The sequence below is a fragment of the Manihot esculenta genome, chromosome 7, assembly GCF_001659605.2.
Source record: "Manihot esculenta cultivar AM560-2 chromosome 7, M.esculenta_v8, whole genome shotgun sequence".
NCBI classification, from domain to species: domain Eukaryota; kingdom Viridiplantae; phylum Streptophyta; class Magnoliopsida; order Malpighiales; family Euphorbiaceae; genus Manihot; species Manihot esculenta.
In genome coordinates this window covers 25,843,488-25,856,399 of record NC_035167.2, presented here as the reverse complement: position 1 = coordinate 25,856,399, position 12,912 = coordinate 25,843,488, and the positions used below count along the sequence as shown (strand labels likewise).

Genomic DNA, 12,912 nt, shown 5'->3' with positions numbered 1-12,912 from the left:
TGTCCCTCGCCATCAAATCACACATACCTTTCCCCCACCTCCGCGCGGTGCCCCTCCCCTCTCCATCCGGCGCGTGGGCCCCGCGTCCCGTACCGTGCCTTCCCCCTGCCCCCTCTTCGCCTCCCGTCCCGGTTCCTTCTCCCCTCCCCGCGCTGCTCCGTCGCTGCGGGACTCCCTCCCCCGCCTGTCTTTCCGTCTCGTGGCCCCATCTTCTTGCTCGTTCCCCCGCTTTCGGCGATCTTCATTTTTCTTTTTTCATTCCCATTTAACTTTTCGACATGCACATGTATCTAAATCGATAGCGATACCGAGCGAGAAAATAAAAACCCGAAATGGCACCGCCGGCGGCGAGGAGCGCTGCGGAGGAAAAGAAAAAGAAAAGGGGTGCAACACGAGGACTTCCCAAGAGGTCACCCATCTTAGTACTGCTCTCGCCCAAGCACGTTTAACTTCGGAGTTCTGATGGGATCCGGTGCATTAGTGCTGGTATGATCGCACCCGTTGTGTCCCTCGCCATCAAATCACACATACCTTTCCCCCACCTCCGCGCGGCGCCCCTCCCCTCTCCATCCGGCGCGTGGGCCCCGCGTCCCGTACCGTGCCTTCCCCCTGCCCCGTCTTCGCCTCCCGTCCCGGTTCCTTCTCCCCTCCCCGCGCTGCTCCGTCGCTGCGGGACTCCCTCCCCCGCCTGTCTTTCCGTCTCGTGGCCCCATCTTCTTGCTCGTTCCCCCGCTTTCGGCGATCTTCATTTTTCTTTTTTCATTCCCATTTAACTTTTCGACATGCACATGTATCTAAATCGATAGCGATACCGAGCGAGAAAATAAAAACCCGAAATGGCACCGCCGGCGGCGAGGAGCGCTGCGGAGGAAAAGAAAAAGAAAAGGGGTGCAACACGAGGACTTCCCAAGAGGTCACCCATCTTAGTACTGCTCTCGCCCAAGCACGTTTAACTTCGGAGTTCTGATGGGATCCGGTGCATTAGTGCTGGTATGATCGCACCCGTTGTGTCCCTCGCCATCAAATCACACATACCTTTCCCCCACCTCCGCGCGGCGCCCCTCCCCTCTCCATCCGGCGCGTGGGCCCCGCGTCCCGTACCGTGCCTTCCCCCTGCCCCCTCTTCGCCTCCCGTCCCGGTTCCTTCTCCCCTCCCCGCGCTGCTCCGTCGCTGCGGGACTCCCTCCCCCGCCTGTCTTTCCGTCTCGTGGCCCCATCTTCTTGCTCGTTCCCCCGCTTTCGGCGATCTTCATTTTTCTTTTTTCATTCCCATTTAACTTTTCGACATGCACATGTATCTAAATCGATAGCGATACCGAGCGAGAAAATAAAAACCCGAAATGGCACCGCCGGCGGCGAGGAGCGCTGCGGAGGAAAAGAAAAAGAAAAGGGGTGCAACACGAGGACTTCCCAAGAGGTCACCCATCTTAGTACTGCTCTCGCCCAAGCACGTTTAACTTCGGAGTTCTGATGGGATCCGGTGCATTAGTGCTGGTATGATCGCACCCGTTGTGTCCCTCGCCATCAAATCACACATACCTTTCCCCCACCTCCGCGCGGCGCCCCTCCCCTCTCCATCCGGCGCGTGGGCCCCGCGTCCCGTACCGTGCCTTCCCCCTGCCCCCTCTTCGCCTCCCGTCCCGGTTCCTTCTCCCCTCCCCGCGCTGCTCCGTCGCTGCGGGACTCCCTCCCCCGCCTGTCTTTCCGTCTCGTGGCCCCATCTTCTTGCTCGTTCCCCCGCTTTCGGCGATCTTCATTTTTCTTTTTTCATTCCCATTTAACTTTTCGACATGCACATGTATCTAAATCGATAGCGATACCGAGCGAGAAAATAAAAACCCGAAATGGCACCGCCGGCGGCGAGGAGCGCTGCGGAGGAAAAGAAAAAGAAAAGGGGTGCAACACGAGGACTTCCCAAGAGGTCACCCATCTTAGTACTGCTCTCGCCCAAGCACGTTTAACTTCGGAGTTCTGATGGGATCCGGTGCATTAGTGCTGGTATGATCGCACCCGTTGTGTCCCTCGCCATCAAATCACACATACCTTTCCCCCACCTCCGCGCGGCGCCCCTCCCCTCTCCATCCGGCGCGTGGGCCCCGCGTCCCGTACCGTGCCTTCCCCCTGCCCCCTCTTCGCCTCCCGTCCCGGTTCCTTCTCCCCTCCCCGCGCTGCTCCGTCGCTGCGGGACTCCCTCCCCCGCCTGTCTTTCCGTCTCGTGGCCCCATCTTCTTGCTCGTTCCCCCGCTTTCGGCGATCTTCATTTTTCTTTTTTCATTCCCATTTAACTTTTCGACATGCACATGTATCTAAATCGATAGCGATACCGAGCGAGAAAATAAAAACCCGAAATGGCACCGCCGGCGGCGAGGAGCGCTGCGGAGGAAAAGAAAAAGAAAAGGGGTGCAACACGAGGACTTCCCAAGAGGTCACCCATCTTAGTACTGCTCTCGCCCAAGCACGTTTAACTTCGGAGTTCTGATGGGATCCGGTGCATTAGTGCTGGTATGATCGCACCCGTTGTGTCCCTCGCCATCAAATCACACATACCTTTCCCCCACCTCCGCGCGGCGCCCCTCCCCTCTCCATCCGGCGCGTGGGCCCCGCGTCCCGTACCGTGCCTTCCCCCTGCCCCCTCTTCGCCTCCCGTCCCGGTTCCTTCTCCCCTCCCCGCGCTGCTCCGTCGCTGCGGGACTCCCTCCCCCGCCTGTCTTTCCGTCTCGTGGCCCCATCTTCTTGCTCGTTCCCCCGCTTTCGGCGATCTTCATTTTTCTTTTTTCATTCCCATTTAACTTTTCGACATGCACATGTATCTAAATCGATAGCGATACCGAGCGAGAAAATAAAAACCCGAAATGGCACCGCCGGCGGCGAGGAGCGCTGCGGAGGAAAAGAAAAAGAAAAGGGGTGCAACACGAGGACTTCCCAAGAGGTCACCCATCTTAGTACTGCTCTCGCCCAAGCACGTTTAACTTCGGAGTTCTGATGGGATCCGGTGCATTAGTGCTGGTATGATCGCACCCGTTGTGTCCCTCGCCATCAAATCACACATACCTTTCCCCCACCTCCGCGCGGCGCCCCTCCCCTCTCCATCCGGCGCGTGGGCCCCGCGTCCCGTACCGTGCCTTCCCCCTGCCCCCTCTTCGCCTCCCGTCCCGGTTCCTTCTCCCCTCCCCGCGCTGCTCCGTCGCTGCGGGACTCCCTCCCCCGCCTGTCTTTCCGTCTCGTGGCCCCATCTTCTTGCTCGTTCCCCCGCTTTCGGCGATCTTCATTTTTCTTTTTTCATTCCCATTTAACTTTTCGACATGCACATGTATCTAAATCGATAGCGATACCGAGCGAGAAAATAAAAACCCGAAATGGCAACCGCCGGCGGCGAGGAGCGCTGCGGAGGAAAAGAAAAAGAAAAGGGGTGCAACACGAGGACTTCCCAAGAGGTCACCCATCTTAGTACTGCTCTCGCCCAAGCACGTTTAACTTCGGAGTTCTGATGGGATCCGGTGCATTAGTGCTGGTATGATCGCACCCGTTGTGTCCCTCGCCATCAAATCACACATACCTTTCCCCCACCTCCGCGCGGCGCCCCTCCCCTCTCCATCCGGCGCGTGGGCCCCGCGTCCCGTACCGTGCCTTCCCCCTGCCCCCTCTTCGCCTCCCGTCCCGGTTCCTTCTCCCCTCCCCGCGCTGCTCCGTCGCTGCGGGACTCCCTCCCCCGCCTGTCTTTCCGTCTCGTGGCCCCATCTTCTTGCTCGTTCCCCCGCTTTCGGCGATCTTCATTTTTCTTTTTTCATTCCCATTTAACTTTTCGACATGCACATGTATCTAAATCGATAGCGATACCGAGCGAGAAAATAAAAACCCGAAATGGCACCGCCGGCGGCGAGGAGCGCTGCGGAGGAAAAGAAAAAGAAAAGGGGTGCAACACGAGGACTTCCCAAGAGGTCACCCATCTTAGTACTGCTCTCGCCCAAGCACGTTTAACTTCGGAGTTCTGATGGGATCCGGTGCATTAGTGCTGGTATGATCGCACCCGTTGTGTCCCTCGCCATCAAATCACACATACCTTTCCCCCACCTCCGCGCGGCGCCCCTCCCCTCTCCATCCGGCGCGTGGGCCCCGCGTCCCGTACCGTGCCTTCCCCCTGCCCCCTCTTCGCCTCCCGTCCCGGTTCCTTCTCCCCTCCCCGCGCTGCTCCGTCGCTGCGGGACTCCCTCCCCCGCCTGTCTTTCCGTCTCGTGGCCCCATCTTCTTGCTCGTTCCCCCGCTTTCGGCGATCTTCATTTTTCTTTTTTCATTCCCATTTAACTTTTCGACATGCACATGTATCTAAATCGATAGCGATACCGAGCGAGAAAATAAAAACCCGAAATGGCACCGCCGGCGGCGAGGAGCGCTGCGGAGGAAAAGAAAAAGAAAAGGGGTGCAACACGAGGACTTCCCAAGAGGTCACCCATCTTAGTACTGCTCTCGCCCAAGCACGTTTAACTTCGGAGTTCTGATGGGATCCGGTGCATTAGTGCTGGTATGATCGCACCCGTTGTGTCCCTCGCCATCAAATCACACATACCTTTCCCCCACCTCCGCGCGGCGCCCCTCCCCTCTCCATCCGGCGCGTGGGCCCCGCGTCCCGTACCGTGCCTTCCCCCTGCCCCCTCTTCGCCTCCCGTCCCGGTTCCTTCTCCCCTCCCCGCGCTGCTCCGTCGCTGCGGGACTCCCTCCCCCGCCTGTCTTTCCGTCTCGTGGCCCCATCTTCTTGCTCGTTCCCCCGCTTTCGGCGATCTTCATTTTTCTTTTTTCATTCCCATTTAACTTTTCGACATGCACATGTATCTAAATCGATAGCGATACCGAGCGAGAAAATAAAAACCCGAAATGGCACCGCCGGCGGCGAGGAGCGCTGCGGAGGAAAAGAAAAAGAAAAGGGGTGCAACACGAGGACTTCCCAAGAGGTCACCCATCTTAGTACTGCTCTCGCCCAAGCACGTTTAACTTCGGAGTTCTGATGGGATCCGGTGCATTAGTGCTGGTATGATCGCACCCGTTGTGTCCCTCGCCATCAAATCACACATACCTTTCCCCCACCTCCGCGCGGCGCCCCTCCCCTCTCCATCCGGCGCGTGGGCCCCGCGTCCCGTACCGTGCCTTCCCCCTGCCCCCTCTTCGCCTCCCGTCCCGGTTCCTTCTCCCCTCCCCGCGCTGCTCCGTCGCTGCGGGACTCCCTCCCCCGCCTGTCTTTCCGTCTCGTGGCCCCATCTTCTTGCTCGTTCCCCCGCTTTCGGCGATCTTCATTTTTCTTTTTTCATTCCCATTTAACTTTTCGACATGCACATGTATCTAAATCGATAGCGATACCGAGCGAGAAAATAAAAACCCGAAATGGCACCGCCGGCGGCGAGGAGCGCTGCGGAGGAAAAGAAAAAGAAAAGGGGTGCAACACGAGGACTTCCCAAGAGGTCACCCATCTTAGTACTGCTCTCGCCCAAGCACGTTTAACTTCGGAGTTCTGATGGGATCCGGTGCATTAGTGCTGGTATGATCGCACCCGTTGTGTCCCTCGCCATCAAATCACACATACCTTTCCCCCACCTCCGCGCGGCGCCCCTCCCCTCTCCATCCGGCGCGTGGGCCCCGCGTCCCGTACCGTGCCTTCCCCCTGCCCCCTCTTCGCCTCCCGTCCCGGTTCCTTCTCCCCTCCCCGCGCTGCTCCGTCGCTGCGGGACTCCCTCCCCCGCCTGTCTTTCCGTCTCGTGGCCCCATCTTCTTGCTCGTTCCCCCGCTTTCGGCGATCTTCATTTTTCTTTTTTCATTCCCATTTAACTTTTCGACATGCACATGTATCTAAATCGATAGCGATACCGAGCGAGAAAATAAAAACCCGAAATGGCACCGCCGGCGGCGAGGAGCGCTGCGGAGGAAAAGAAAAAGAAAAGGGGTGCAACACGAGGACTTCCCAAGAGGTCACCCATCTTAGTACTGCTCTCGCCCAAGCACGTTTAACTTCGGAGTTCTGATGGGATCCGGTGCATTAGTGCTGGTATGATCGCACCCGTTGTGTCCCTCGCCATCAAATCACACATACCTTTCCCCCACCTCCGCGCGGCGCCCCTCCCCTCTCCATCCGGCGCGTGGGCCCCGCGTCCCGTACCGTGCCTTCCCCCTGCCCCCTCTTCGCCTCCCGTCCCGGTTCCTTCTCCCCTCCCCGCGCTGCTCCGTCGCTGCGGGACTCCCTCCCCCGCCTGTCTTTCCGTCTCGTGGCCCCATCTTCTTGCTCGTTCCCCCGCTTTCGGCGATCTTCATTTTTCTTTTTTCATTCCCATTTAACTTTTCGACATGCACATGTATCTAAATCGATAGCGATACCGAGCGAGAAAATAAAAACCCGAAATGGCACCGCCGGCGGCGAGGAGCGCTGCGGAGGAAAAGAAAAAGAAAAGGGGTGCAACACGAGGACTTCCCAAGAGGTCACCCATCTTAGTACTGCTCTCGCCCAAGCACGTTTAACTTCGGAGTTCTGATGGGATCCGGTGCATTAGTGCTGGTATGATCGCACCCGTTGTGTCCCTCGCCATCAAATCACACATACCTTTCCCCCACCTCCGCGCGGCGCCCCTCCCCTCTCCATCCGGCGCGTGGGCCCCGCGTCCCGTACCGTGCCTTCCCCCTGCCCCCTCTTCGCCTCCCGTCCGGTTCCTTCTCCCCTCCCCGCGCTGCTCCGTCGCTGCGGGACTCCCTCCCCCGCCTGTCTTTCCGTCTCGTGGCCCCATCTTCTTGCTCGTTCCCCCGCTTTCGGCGATCTTCATTTTTCTTTTTTCATTCCCATTTAACTTTTCGACATGCACATGTATCTAAATCGATAGCGATACCGAGCGAGAAAATAAAAACCCGAAATGGCACCGCCGGCGGCGAGGAGCGCTGCGGAGGAAAAGAAAAAGAAAAGGGGTGCAACACGAGGACTTCCCAAGAGGTCACCCATCTTAGTACTGCTCTCGCCCAAGCACGTTTAACTTCGGAGTTCTGATGGGATCCGGTGCATTAGTGCTGGTATGATCGCACCCGTTGTGTCCCTCGCCATCAAATCACACATACCTTTCCCCCACCTCCGCGCGGCGCCCCTCCCCTCTCCATCCGGCGCGTGGGCCCCGCGTCCCGTACCGTGCCTTCCCCCTGCCCCCTCTTCGCCTCCCGTCCCGGTTCCTTCTCCCCTCCCCGCGCTGCTCCGTCGCTGCGGGACTCCCTCCCCCGCCTGTCTTTCCGTCTCGTGGCCCCATCTTCTTGCTCGTTCCCCCGCTTTCGGCGATCTTCATTTTTCTTTTTTCATTCCCATTTAACTTTTCGACATGCACATGTATCTAAATCGATAGCGATACCGAGCGAGAAAATAAAAACCCGAAATGGCACCGCCGGCGGCGAGGAGCGCTGCGGAGGAAAAGAAAAAGAAAAGGGGTGCAACACGAGGACTTCCCAAGAGGTCACCCATCTTAGTACTGCTCTCGCCCAAGCACGTTTAACTTCGGAGTTCTGATGGGATCCGGTGCATTAGTGCTGGTATGATCGCACCCGTTGTGTCCCTCGCCATCAAATCACACATACCTTTCCCCCACCTCCGCGCGGCGCCCCTCCCCTCTCCATCCGGCGCGTGGGCCCCGCGTCCCGTACCGTGCCTTCCCCTGCCCCCTCTTCGCCTCCCGTCCCGGTTCCTTCTCCCCTCCCCGCGCTGCTCCGTCGCTGCGGGACTCCCTCCCCCGCCTGTCTTTCCGTCTCGTGGCCCCATCTTCTTGCTCGTTCCCCCGCTTTCGGCGATCTTCATTTTTCTTTTTTCATTCCCATTTAACTTTTCGACATGCACATGTATCTAAATCGATAGCGATACCGAGCGAGAAAATAAAAACCCGAAATGGCACCGCCGGCGGCGAGGAGCGCTGCGGAGGAAAAGAAAAAGAAAAGGGGTGCAACACGAGGACTTCCCAAGAGGTCACCCATCTTAGTACTGCTCTCGCCCAAGCACGTTTAACTTCGGAGTTCTGATGGGATCCGGTGCATTAGTGCTGGTATGATCGCACCCGTTGTGTCCCTCGCCATCAAATCACACATACCTTTCCCCCACCTCCGCGCGGCGCCCCTCCCCTCTCCATCCGGCGCGTGGGCCCCGCGTCCCGTACCGTGCCTTCCCCCTGCCCCCTCTTCGCCTCCCGTCCCGGTTCCTTCTCCCCTCCCCGCGCTGCTCCGTCGCTGCGGGACTCCCTCCCCCGCCTGTCTTTCCGTCTCGTGGCCCCATCTTCTTGCTCGTTCCCCCGCTTTCGGCGATCTTCATTTTTCTTTTTTCATTCCCATTTAACTTTTCGACATGCACATGTATCTAAATCGATAGCGATACCGAGCGAGAAAATAAAAACCCGAAATGGCACCGCCGGCGGCGAGGAGCGCTGCGGAGGAAAAGAAAAAGAAAAGGGGTGCAACACGAGGACTTCCCAAGAGGTCACCCATCTTAGTACTGCTCTCGCCCAAGCACGTTTAACTTCGGAGTTCTGATGGGATCCGGTGCATTAGTGCTGGTATGATCGCACCCGTTGTGTCCCTCGCCATCAAATCACACATACCTTTCCCCCACCTCCGCGCGGCGCCCCTCCCCTCTCCATCCGGCGCGTGGGCCCCGCGTCCCGTACCGTGCCTTCCCCCTGCCCCCTCTTCGCCTCCCGTCCCGGTTCCTTCTCCCCTCCCCGCGCTGCTCCGTCGCTGCGGGACTCCCTCCCCCGCCTGTCTTTCCGTCTCGTGGCCCCATCTTCTTGCTCGTTCCCCCGCTTTCGGCGATCTTCATTTTTCTTTTTTCATTCCCATTTAACTTTTCGACATGCACATGTATCTAAATCGATAGCGATACCGAGCGAGAAAATAAAAACCCGAAATGGCACCGCCGGCGGCGAGGAGCGCTGCGGAGGAAAAGAAAAAGAAAAGGGGTGCAACACGAGGACTTCCCAAGAGGTCACCCATCTTAGTACTGCTCTCGCCCAAGCACGTTTAACTTCGGAGTTCTGATGGGATCCGGTGCATTAGTGCTGGTATGATCGCACCCGTTGTGTCCCTCGCCATCAAATCACACATACCTTTCCCCCACCTCCGCGCGGCGCCCCTCCCCTCTCCATCCGGCGCGTGGGCCCCGCGTCCCGTACCGTGCCTTCCCCCTGCCCCCTCTTCGCCTCCCGTCCGGTTCCTTCTCCCCTCCCCGCGCTGCTCCGTCGCTGCGGGACTCCCTCCCCCGCCTGTCTTTCCGTCTCGTGGCCCCATCTTCTTGCTCGTTCCCCCGCTTTCGGCGATCTTCATTTTTCTTTTTTCATTCCCATTTAACTTTTCGACATGCACATGTATCTAAATCGATAGCGATACCGAGCGAGAAAATAAAAACCCGAAATGGCACCGCCGGCGGCGAGGAGCGCTGCGGAGGAAAAGAAAAAGAAAAGGGGTGCAACACGAGGACTTCCCAAGAGGTCACCCATCTTAGTACTGCTCTCGCCCAAGCACGTTTAACTTCGGAGTTCTGATGGGATCCGGTGCATTAGTGCTGGTATGATCGCACCCGTTGTGTCCCTCGCCATCAAATCACACATACCTTTCCCCCACCTCCGCGCGGCGCCCCTCCCCTCTCCATCCGGCGCGTGGGCCCCGCGTCCCGTACCGTGCCTTCCCCCTGCCCCCTCTTCGCCTCCCGTCCCGGTTCCTTCTCCCCTCCCCGCGCTGCTCCGTCGCTGCGGGACTCCCTCCCCCGCCTGTCTTTCCGTCTCGTGGCCCCATCTTCTTGCTCGTTCCCCCGCTTTCGGCGATCTTCATTTTTCTTTTTTCATTCCCATTTAACTTTTCGACATGCACATGTATCTAAATCGATAGCGATACCGAGCGAGAAAATAAAAACCCGAAATGGCACCGCCGGCGGCGAGGAGCGCTGCGGAGGAAAAGAAAAAGAAAAGGGGTGCAACACGAGGACTTCCCAAGAGGTCACCCATCTTAGTACTGCTCTCGCCCAAGCACGTTTAACTTCGGAGTTCTGATGGGATCCGGTGCATTAGTGCTGGTATGATCGCACCCGTTGTGTCCCTCGCCATCAAATCACACATACCTTTCCCCCACCTCCGCGCGGCGCCCCTCCCCTCTCCATCCGGCGCGTGGGCCCCGCGTCCCGTACCGTGCCTTCCCCCTGCCCCCTCTTCGCCTCCCGTCCCGGTTCCTTCTCCCCTCCCCGCGCTGCTCCGTCGCTGCGGGACTCCCTCCCCCGCCTGTCTTTCCGTCTCGTGGCCCCATCTTCTTGCTCGTTCCCCCGCTTTCGGCGATCTTCATTTTTCTTTTTTCATTCCCATTTAACTTTTCGACATGCACATGTATCTAAATCGATAGCGATACCGAGCGAGAAAATAAAAACCCGAAATGGCACCGCCGGCGGCGAGGAGCGCTGCGGAGGAAAAGAAAAAGAAAAGGGGTGCAACACGAGGACTTCCCAAGAGGTCACCCATCTTAGTACTGCTCTCGCCCAAGCACGTTTAACTTCGGAGTTCTGATGGGATCCGGTGCATTAGTGCTGGTATGATCGCACCCGTTGTGTCCCTCGCCATCAAATCACACATACCTTTCCCCCACCTCCGCGCGGCGCCCCTCCCCTCTCCATCCGGCGCGTGGGCCCCGCGTCCCGTACCGTGCCTTCCCCCTGCCCCCTCTTCGCCTCCCGTCCCGGTTCCTTCTCCCCTCCCCGCGCTGCTCCGTCGCTGCGGGACTCCCTCCCCCGCCTGTCTTTCCGTCTCGTGGCCCCATCTTCTTGCTCGTTCCCCCGCTTTCGGCGATCTTCATTTTTCTTTTTTCATTCCCATTTAACTTTTCGACATGCACATGTATCTAAATCGATAGCGATACCGAGCGAGAAAATAAAAACCCGAAATGGCACCGCCGGCGGCGAGGAGCGCTGCGGAGGAAAAGAAAAAGAAAAGGGGTGCAACACGAGGACTTCCCAAGAGGTCACCCATCTTAGTACTGCTCTCGCCCAAGCACGTTTAACTTCGGAGTTCTGATGGGATCCGGTGCATTAGTGCTGGTATGATCGCACCCGTTGTGTCCCTCGCCATCAAATCACACATACCTTTCCCCCACCTCCGCGCGGCGCCCCTCCCCTCTCCATCCGGCGCGTGGGCCCCGCGTCCCGTACCGTGCCTTCCCCCTGCCCCCTCTTCGCCTCCCGTCCCGGTTCCTTCTCCCCTCCCCGCGCTGCTCCGTCGCTGCGGGACTCCCTCCCCCGCCTGTCTTTCCGTCTCGTGGCCCCATCTTCTTGCTCGTTCCCCCGCTTTCGGCGATCTTCATTTTTCTTTTTTCATTCCCATTTAACTTTTCGACATGCACATGTATCTAAATCGATAGCGATACCGAGCGAGAAAATAAAAACCCGAAATGGCACCGCCGGCGGCGAGGAGCGCTGCGGAGGAAAAGAAAAAGAAAAGGGGTGCAACACGAGGACTTCCCAAGAGGTCACCCATCTTAGTACTGCTCTCGCCCAAGCACGTTTAACTTCGGAGTTCTGATGGGATCCGGTGCATTAGTGCTGGTATGATCGCACCCGTTGTGTCCCTCGCCATCAAATCACACATACCTTTCCCCCACCTCCGCGCGGCGCCCCTCCCCTCTCCATCCGGCGCGTGGGCCCCGCGTCCCGTACCGTGCCTTCCCCCTGCCCCCTCTTCGCCTCCCGTCCCGGTTCCTTCTCCCCTCCCCGCGCTGCTCCGTCGCTGCGGGACTCCCTCCCCCGCCTGTCTTTCCGTCTCGTGGCCCCATCTTCTTGCTCGTTCCCCCGCTTTCGGCGATCTTCATTTTTCTTTTTTCATTCCCATTTAACTTTTCGACATGCACATGTATCTAAATCGATAGCGATACCGAGCGAGAAAATAAAAACCCGAAATGGCACCGCCGGCGGCGAGGAGCGCTGCGGAGGAAAAGAAAAAGAAAAGGGGTGCAACACGAGGACTTCCCAAGAGGTCACCCATCTTAGTACTGCTCTCGCCCAAGCACGTTTAACTTCGGAGTTCTGATGGGATCCGGTGCATTAGTGCTGGTATGATCGCACCCGTTGTGTCCCTCGCCATCAAATCACACATACCTTTCCCCCACCTCCGCGCGGCGCCCCTCCCCTCTCCATCCGGCGCGTGGGCCCCGCGTCCCGTACCGTGCCTTCCCCCTGCCCCCTCTTCGCCTCCCGTCCCGGTTCCTTCTCCCCTCCCCGCGCTGCTCCGTCGCTGCGGGACTCCCTCCCCCGCCTGTCTTTCCGTCTCGTGGCCCCATCTTCTTGCTCGTTCCCCCGCTTTCGGCGATCTTCATTTTTCTTTTTTCATTCCCATTTAACTTTTCGACATGCACATGTATCTAAATCGATAGCGATACCGAGCGAGAAAATAAAAACCCGAAATGGCACCGCCGGCGGCGAGGAGCGCTGCGGAGGAAAAGAAAAAGAAAAGGGGTGCAACACGAGGACTTCCCAAGAGGTCACCCATCTTAGTACTGCTCTCGCCCAAGCACGTTTAACTTCGGAGTTCTGATGGGATCCGGTGCATTAGTGCTGGTATGATCGCACCCGTTGTGTCCCTCGCCATCAAATCACACATACCTTTCCCCCACCTCCGCGCGGCGCCCCTCCCCTCTCCATCCGGCGCGTGGGCCCCGCGTCCCGTACCGTGCCTTCCCCCTGCCCCCTCTTCGCCTCCCGTCCCGGTTCCTTCTCCCCTCCCCGCGCTGCTCCGTCGCTGCGGGACTCCCTCCCCCGCCTGTCTTTCCGTCTCGTGGCCCCATCTTCTTGCTCGTTCCCCCGCTTTCGGCGATCTTCATTTTTCTTTTTTCATTCCCATTTAACTTTTCGACATGCACATGTATCTAAATCGATAGCGATACCGAGCG

At 58.6% G+C, this 12,912-nt stretch overlaps 25 non-coding genes across 25 annotated transcripts; all 25 read right to left on the bottom strand.

The window, feature by feature from the left end:
- Window positions 1-381: 381 nt before the first annotated feature.
- On the bottom strand, window positions 382-500 carry LOC122724298. The gene has a single exon (XR_006351562.1). It is a non-coding gene; the product is annotated as a 5S ribosomal RNA (ribosomal RNA).
- Window positions 501-885: 385 nt separating this feature from the next.
- On the bottom strand, window positions 886-1,004 carry LOC122724297. Its single transcript, XR_006351561.1, has one exon. It is a non-coding gene; the product is annotated as a 5S ribosomal RNA (ribosomal RNA).
- Window positions 1,005-1,389: 385 nt separating this feature from the next.
- Window positions 1,390-1,508, bottom strand: LOC122724296. Its single transcript, XR_006351560.1, has one exon. It is a non-coding gene; the product is annotated as a 5S ribosomal RNA (ribosomal RNA).
- Window positions 1,509-1,893: 385 nt separating this feature from the next.
- Window positions 1,894-2,012, bottom strand: LOC122724295. The gene has a single exon (XR_006351559.1). It is a non-coding gene; the product is annotated as a 5S ribosomal RNA (ribosomal RNA).
- A 385-nt stretch (window positions 2,013-2,397) lies between these two features.
- On the bottom strand, window positions 2,398-2,516 carry LOC122724294. Its single transcript, XR_006351557.1, has one exon. It is a non-coding gene; the product is annotated as a 5S ribosomal RNA (ribosomal RNA).
- Window positions 2,517-2,901: 385 nt separating this feature from the next.
- LOC122724293 lies at window positions 2,902-3,020 on the bottom strand. The gene has a single exon (XR_006351556.1). It is a non-coding gene; the product is annotated as a 5S ribosomal RNA (ribosomal RNA).
- A 386-nt stretch (window positions 3,021-3,406) lies between these two features.
- On the bottom strand, window positions 3,407-3,525 carry LOC122724292. Its single transcript, XR_006351555.1, has one exon. It is a non-coding gene; the product is annotated as a 5S ribosomal RNA (ribosomal RNA).
- Window positions 3,526-3,910: 385 nt separating this feature from the next.
- Window positions 3,911-4,029, bottom strand: LOC122724291. Its single transcript, XR_006351554.1, has one exon. It is a non-coding gene; the product is annotated as a 5S ribosomal RNA (ribosomal RNA).
- Window positions 4,030-4,414: 385 nt separating this feature from the next.
- LOC122724290 lies at window positions 4,415-4,533 on the bottom strand. The gene has a single exon (XR_006351553.1). It is a non-coding gene; the product is annotated as a 5S ribosomal RNA (ribosomal RNA).
- Window positions 4,534-4,918: 385 nt separating this feature from the next.
- LOC122724288 lies at window positions 4,919-5,037 on the bottom strand. Its single transcript, XR_006351552.1, has one exon. It is a non-coding gene; the product is annotated as a 5S ribosomal RNA (ribosomal RNA).
- Window positions 5,038-5,422: 385 nt separating this feature from the next.
- On the bottom strand, window positions 5,423-5,541 carry LOC122724286. Its single transcript, XR_006351550.1, has one exon. It is a non-coding gene; the product is annotated as a 5S ribosomal RNA (ribosomal RNA).
- Window positions 5,542-5,926: 385 nt separating this feature from the next.
- LOC122724285 lies at window positions 5,927-6,045 on the bottom strand. The gene has a single exon (XR_006351549.1). It is a non-coding gene; the product is annotated as a 5S ribosomal RNA (ribosomal RNA).
- Window positions 6,046-6,430: 385 nt separating this feature from the next.
- On the bottom strand, window positions 6,431-6,549 carry LOC122724284. The gene has a single exon (XR_006351548.1). It is a non-coding gene; the product is annotated as a 5S ribosomal RNA (ribosomal RNA).
- A 384-nt stretch (window positions 6,550-6,933) lies between these two features.
- LOC122724283 lies at window positions 6,934-7,052 on the bottom strand. The gene has a single exon (XR_006351547.1). It is a non-coding gene; the product is annotated as a 5S ribosomal RNA (ribosomal RNA).
- A 385-nt stretch (window positions 7,053-7,437) lies between these two features.
- On the bottom strand, window positions 7,438-7,556 carry LOC122724277. Its single transcript, XR_006351541.1, has one exon. It is a non-coding gene; the product is annotated as a 5S ribosomal RNA (ribosomal RNA).
- A 384-nt stretch (window positions 7,557-7,940) lies between these two features.
- LOC122724266 lies at window positions 7,941-8,059 on the bottom strand. The gene has a single exon (XR_006351530.1). It is a non-coding gene; the product is annotated as a 5S ribosomal RNA (ribosomal RNA).
- A 385-nt stretch (window positions 8,060-8,444) lies between these two features.
- LOC122724259 lies at window positions 8,445-8,563 on the bottom strand. The gene has a single exon (XR_006351527.1). It is a non-coding gene; the product is annotated as a 5S ribosomal RNA (ribosomal RNA).
- Window positions 8,564-8,948: 385 nt separating this feature from the next.
- On the bottom strand, window positions 8,949-9,067 carry LOC122724248. The gene has a single exon (XR_006351516.1). It is a non-coding gene; the product is annotated as a 5S ribosomal RNA (ribosomal RNA).
- Window positions 9,068-9,451: 384 nt separating this feature from the next.
- Window positions 9,452-9,570, bottom strand: LOC122724237. The gene has a single exon (XR_006351505.1). It is a non-coding gene; the product is annotated as a 5S ribosomal RNA (ribosomal RNA).
- A 385-nt stretch (window positions 9,571-9,955) lies between these two features.
- LOC122724226 lies at window positions 9,956-10,074 on the bottom strand. Its single transcript, XR_006351495.1, has one exon. It is a non-coding gene; the product is annotated as a 5S ribosomal RNA (ribosomal RNA).
- A 385-nt stretch (window positions 10,075-10,459) lies between these two features.
- Window positions 10,460-10,578, bottom strand: LOC122724214. Its single transcript, XR_006351483.1, has one exon. It is a non-coding gene; the product is annotated as a 5S ribosomal RNA (ribosomal RNA).
- A 385-nt stretch (window positions 10,579-10,963) lies between these two features.
- LOC122724203 lies at window positions 10,964-11,082 on the bottom strand. The gene has a single exon (XR_006351472.1). It is a non-coding gene; the product is annotated as a 5S ribosomal RNA (ribosomal RNA).
- Window positions 11,083-11,467: 385 nt separating this feature from the next.
- LOC122724192 lies at window positions 11,468-11,586 on the bottom strand. The gene has a single exon (XR_006351461.1). It is a non-coding gene; the product is annotated as a 5S ribosomal RNA (ribosomal RNA).
- Window positions 11,587-11,971: 385 nt separating this feature from the next.
- On the bottom strand, window positions 11,972-12,090 carry LOC122724181. Its single transcript, XR_006351450.1, has one exon. It is a non-coding gene; the product is annotated as a 5S ribosomal RNA (ribosomal RNA).
- A 385-nt stretch (window positions 12,091-12,475) lies between these two features.
- On the bottom strand, window positions 12,476-12,594 carry LOC122724170. Its single transcript, XR_006351439.1, has one exon. It is a non-coding gene; the product is annotated as a 5S ribosomal RNA (ribosomal RNA).
- Between the last annotated feature and the right edge of the window lie 318 nt (window positions 12,595-12,912).